This window comes from Sinocyclocheilus anshuiensis, unplaced genomic scaffold, assembly GCF_001515605.1.
Source record: "Sinocyclocheilus anshuiensis isolate Anshui unplaced genomic scaffold, SAMN03320099.WGS_v1.1 scaffold440, whole genome shotgun sequence".
NCBI classification, from domain to species: Eukaryota; Metazoa; Chordata; class Actinopteri; order Cypriniformes; family Cyprinidae; genus Sinocyclocheilus; species Sinocyclocheilus anshuiensis.
This window is the reverse complement of record NW_015555717.1, coordinates 7,800-13,199: the sequence shown is the minus strand read 5'-3', so window position 1 is coordinate 13,199 and position 5,400 is coordinate 7,800. Positions and strand designations below refer to the sequence as shown.

At 39.8% G+C, this 5,400-nt stretch overlaps 1 pseudogene; it reads right to left on the bottom strand.

Annotated features, from left to right (window-relative positions):
- Window positions 1–3,184: 3,184 nt before the first annotated feature.
- On the bottom strand, window positions 3,185–4,896 carry LOC107672335 (extracellular calcium-sensing receptor-like; annotated as a pseudogene).
- Between the last annotated feature and the right edge of the window lie 504 nt (window positions 4,897–5,400).

Genomic DNA, 5,400 nt, shown 5'->3' with positions numbered 1-5,400 from the left:
TTTGTTTGTAATACGTTTGTAAACACCCTTGTCTGTTCTTCTCCTGATAGAAAATTGTCCATCGTTGAACACTTCAGTATCTGGGCTGAAGCAGTAGGACATCCAGGGATTACTCGCCTACTCTTTTATGAATAATGAGGCTTCGAACATACTTCTTTCTTCACGTACTGTTTTCTCCTACTATTTAGTAGGTAAGTAGGCATATTAGAACGCAAATTAAGTATACGTACGTCCGAATCTCGCGAGATTTAATGTAATTTTCGCCTACTCTTTTATGAATACTGAGGATTCAAACATACTCATTTGCTCGCCTACTGCTTTTTGCCTACTATATAGTAGGGCACTATGCCATTTTGGATGCAGCCAATCTGTATGAAACCAATGTGAGGTACAGTGTTTCCAGTCTGAGCTCATTATCTGTAATGTGGTCACACGCACATCGTAGGCTATTTATACAGTAACCGTCCATGTGAGCCACGCGGAAATGTAAACACCCCCATCACCTCCATAAACAAAGGACCAAGATTCATCTACTTTTCATCATTTTTGGATGTAGACTCGCTGTGAAGAATAAATCCGAATGTACCTCAGAAGAACAGTGTGATCCAACGCAGCTTTATACAGCGGAGGATGCCATTTCTGACTAGTAAGTAATTTTTTCTACTTTGCATAAGATAATGCGTTTTTAGATAAACATGTACAGTATTTACTAGTTGGGCTTTTACCAATTCAGGTAACTTTTCATTATTAAATATAGTATAAAATGAGGAATTAAATTTTATGTTCTATAATATAATATATGATAGGCTATATTATATGATATAAAAGTAATATGAAAGTTTACACTGCAGCAAGATAAATGGACAGTCTAAGAATGTTTAGACAAGTGTTTACTATAAATTAAGATGTGTTCGCGAATATCTGATCAGATGCAAATGTTTATAATGTTGCTGTCTGTGAGAAAAAAAAAAAGAAAACTTAGTACTTCATATTTGTTTGAGAATACTTAAAGAATGTACTTCCTTACAGTCCACCTCTGATTATTTTGAAAATTAAAGTATCAACATTTTGTCAGAATATTGACACAATTTTGCTAACTATATCAAAGGCTCCATCTGAAGGACTTGGACCGGTCAAACAGAGCACTGTTCAGCTGTGACAGCTGCCGCTGAACATTGAGCTGTACAATGCTCTATTTTTTTTTATTCACAGTTTTATTTTTGCTAACCTGTCTACATATGATCACCATGGTCAAGACAATAAACTATATAAAATCGCACCTTTGTAAGATATCAGTCAACATTTGAACTGCTGCTGTGTGTATGTGTGTATTTTGTAGTTTTTCATATGTATCATTACATTATTCAAGTAAGCTCCAAGCCAATTCCTGCATTTAAATTTGTAATCTGACAAAGGGCACAGCAAACCAGTGTAACTTACCTGGCCTCGGTCTTGGCTAAGCCTGAGGTACATCACTGTCTCCTCCATTATGACGTAAAACATAAAAACAAAAATGAGCAATTCTGGCTCCACCTATCCTGGCAGGATTGTCCTCTCGTCAGCTCTCCTCTCACACCGTTGCTATGCGACAGAGTGCTAATCAGGAACCTCTGGTGGCGCAATTAGGAAATCCTGCGAAGGCAGAGTGTCCTCCATGCACTTCGGAGGCGTGGCCTTCAAAGTGTGTGCACTTAATTTTGGGACACAGCTAATGAGTTTAGACGGGAAAGACTGAACATCTTGTTGGTTTCATACGGATTACTTCATCACAGAATATTTGTTTTCGATAAGACTTAGTTAATTTAAAAGTAGACATGTCAAGCTTTCTATATATATATATATATATATATATATGTATATATATCATGTCTCTGTGTAAAGTATTAACTGAGTTTCAGTTCATTTTAGTGACGCGTTTCAGATGGATGTTCGCAGAGACAGAGAAGACAGAACGCACCCTGTATGTTTTCTTTATTTTACAAAAGCACAAAGTTTTGTTGTTATTGTGAGTTTACACAAATAAAAGTAGACACTTAACAGTTTTGAATGATATATAACACTTATTTGTGTGACCAAAATCAACAGAGTATTTTTAGTGTCTTTCGCACTGATCTTAAAAAAAAGTGAGCTGGTCGCACCGGCGCGACCGTCGACCCCAGGGAGTTAATCCTGCTCCAAACAGTGAGAAAAAAGACTAGCAGTATACCCATAACTTTTGTGAGTGACAGCATATATATTTTTATCAGCATTATACCAATATCCCCCTGGACACTGCTTGCAGTTAATTGAATCTGAAAAGGAAGTGGTGTTTACTGTAATTAGAGACTGTCATGATCTCCAGCTGGAGTGCCCATGAGCTCATCTAGAGGACACTCAATCCCAGACCTTTGCCACTGTTTCACGGACTCCATTTCCCATAACACCCCATGCCTAGGAACTGATTGCATACACACTTGTTTCCTATCTGGAGGACTATTTAAGTTGCACTCAAACACACACTCATTCCCTGCATTCCATTCGGAAGGGCTCATCCCTATGCCCTACTCTCTTCAAAGGGTTTACCATCCAGAGTGAGAGCTTCAAGGGGATGAAGGGTATAGGAGTCAAAAAAACTCTTTCATTCCGAAGGGCCACTCGTTTTGGAACGACCCTTCAATATGGCGGCCATGATTGTTTTCACTACAAAATGCCCTTCGGAGGGCGATATATCCCGTTTGGAACGCACCGATTGCGAAGTCTTGTTTAGCTGTTAGTGGACACTACTGAGCGTATTTCCATGTTTTCCTTGCCTTGTTTTTGTCTAGCCTTGTTTTGCCATGCCTTGCCTTGCCTGAGTTTTGGACCTTGGACTGTTTCCTTGTTTTTTTGTGATTGTTTGCTGCCCAACCTGACCTTTGCCTTTTTTGGATTACTTTTTTGCCTTGCCTTGGATATAGTTGTTTGCTGGTGTTCGACCCTGCCTGTTTTGACCAAGATCACTTTTAATAAAAGCTCGCATTTGGATCTTCTTTGTCACGCCCTCTCCATTACATAGTCAAAAGGAAAATTATTTAAATTGATGAGCACCTGCATCCTTTAAAGCAAAAGGAAAATGTAAAAAAATAAATAAAAAATGAAAACAACTAACTAATTTTCTTCGGTACTTTGAGAATGTCTTAAGTTTACCTGTCTCATTACTAAATTCTCATTCTGCACATGGAATACAGTCATAACAGTAGACCGGTCTTCTTTTAGCCTTACTACTGCCTGGAGGACAGCTCTCACTGCACACAGACCTTGGCTTCTACATGGACACAATACATCAGTTATTTGTACTGTTTTTAGAAAATGAAGCTAAATTTGATAATAAATAACCAAGAACATAATTGAAGGATCTTTGAAGGATAAAATATTAGGAACCCATAGCTAATATTGATTTGGAACAAACAGACATAGGAAGTAGGCCTTATTTATTATTATTATTATTATTATTATTATTATTATTATTATTAATTGTATTTTATATAATATTTCATTACATGAAATATTATTAAATATTTACCAAACGCATTTGCTCAAAATACAGTAGTCAACATTTGAAGTGGATCAAAACCTTTCATCAAAGTTGTCCCTAAAACCAAAACAATACCCGTTCTTGTCTTAGGACAACTTTGATTAACTTTTTTGATCCACTTCAAATGTTGACTACTGTAGTTACTTTATCAAAAAATTTTAAAAGGAGGGCATATTTTCTGTCCTCACTTGATAATACTCCACAGTTGAAGAGACTTGTGGAGTGGTGGAGGGCATTGTTTAGGTATTTACTAAATTATTGGTCTTATATCTTTACATCCTTCAGATCAAAACATGCATTATTTTTATCTTTAGATTTTGACATAATGGTCACCCATTTTAAAAGTTTAATAATCTGTTCATTGCCATTTACCTCCAGTTGTCCTCCAGCCCAAATAATGTTTGCAGTGTTGATCACAAAGCGCTGGTCAGGAGGTAGTGAAGCATCATAGTATCCCACTGGTTTGAACTGTATTGATCTATCTGTATCCTGCTGCCAGTTCATAACTTAATATTGGGCTACAACTGCACCAGTGCTGTCAAACCACACGATCTCCCATCTTTATAGTGAAATCTACCTTTTTAAGCACCTGAAAACCACCTGGAAAAAAAAGACAATTTTGACATTTATGAAGTGTTAATATACAGTTATATTTCTTCAAGTGTTGAAGAAATTGTTAACCTCTTGCTTGTTCTTTACAGCTGAGTAGACTGTGTAGTGAATGAGCCACAGTAACATCTTCATTGTCATTTTTCTGCACAAGCAGATCCTGATATCTGCTGCAATTTAATCCATATTGAGATGAATTCCCCTCACTCTGTGAGCATGGAAAAGCTGTGTCCCAGAATTTTTTTGTAACATAATCTGCAAAACCTTCAATATCATTTTTTCTCACTGCAAACCCCAGTGATCCTCCCAGAACATGAAACTGTTTGGAGTCAGCAAACTTTCTGCAGTTATCCAAGCCTCCACTCCAATCATTTGGAAGTTTGTAATGTTCTCATTACTTAGCTGATCAAACAGATTACCCATCTCAGCTTGAGAAAGAAATGCAACTATCACTTTTGCAGTGCCTTTTTTATTGTCTCTACTACTTTTTGGAGTTTTTCAGGCTCTGTCCAATAGAATTTCACAGAGTACTCCACACAAATTCCCTCCTCCTGGGCTGTTTTCAGAACTATGGCCATTCCTTTGTTTCCATAGTCATTGTCACTGTTCACATCTCCCACCCAAGACCAGCCAAAGTATTTGACTATATATTCAAGTCCTCTGCTCTCATGGTAGTCACTAGCAATAGTCCTGAAGAATGATGGGTAATGTTTCCTAGTAGCTGAGGGACTTATCTGAAAAAGAAAGCACATGAAACAAAGAAACAGTACAAAATGGACCGCAATGATGGTGGGCTGAGGGCGAGCAGAGGGGCTGCCAGACGACAGCGGTGGAAGAGGCTGGAGCGGGTGGGAGGGCGGGCATTTTCGAGGAGCGGCCACAGGAGGGCGCTTTGGAAGGCAAGGCGGAGTCAAGGGAGACTCCAGCCACGGCGACGCTGGAGGATGGCAGTCCCGCGGGGCTCGCACTGCAATGATGGTGGGCTGAGGGCGAGCAGAGGGGCTGCCAGACGATAGCGGTGGAGCGGGTGGGAGGGCGGTCATTTTCGAGGAGCGGCCACAGGAGGGTGCTTTCTAGGAGCGGGCACTGGAGGGCGCTCTGGAAGGCGCTTTCTAGGAGCGGGCACTGGAGGATCGGAAGCCCCCTCAGGGCTGGACGAGGGAAACAAGGACGAAGGAGGGCTACCCTTTTGCCGCGCCATACTCAGCTCACCCTCAGCCGCGGTGCAGGGGGCAGAG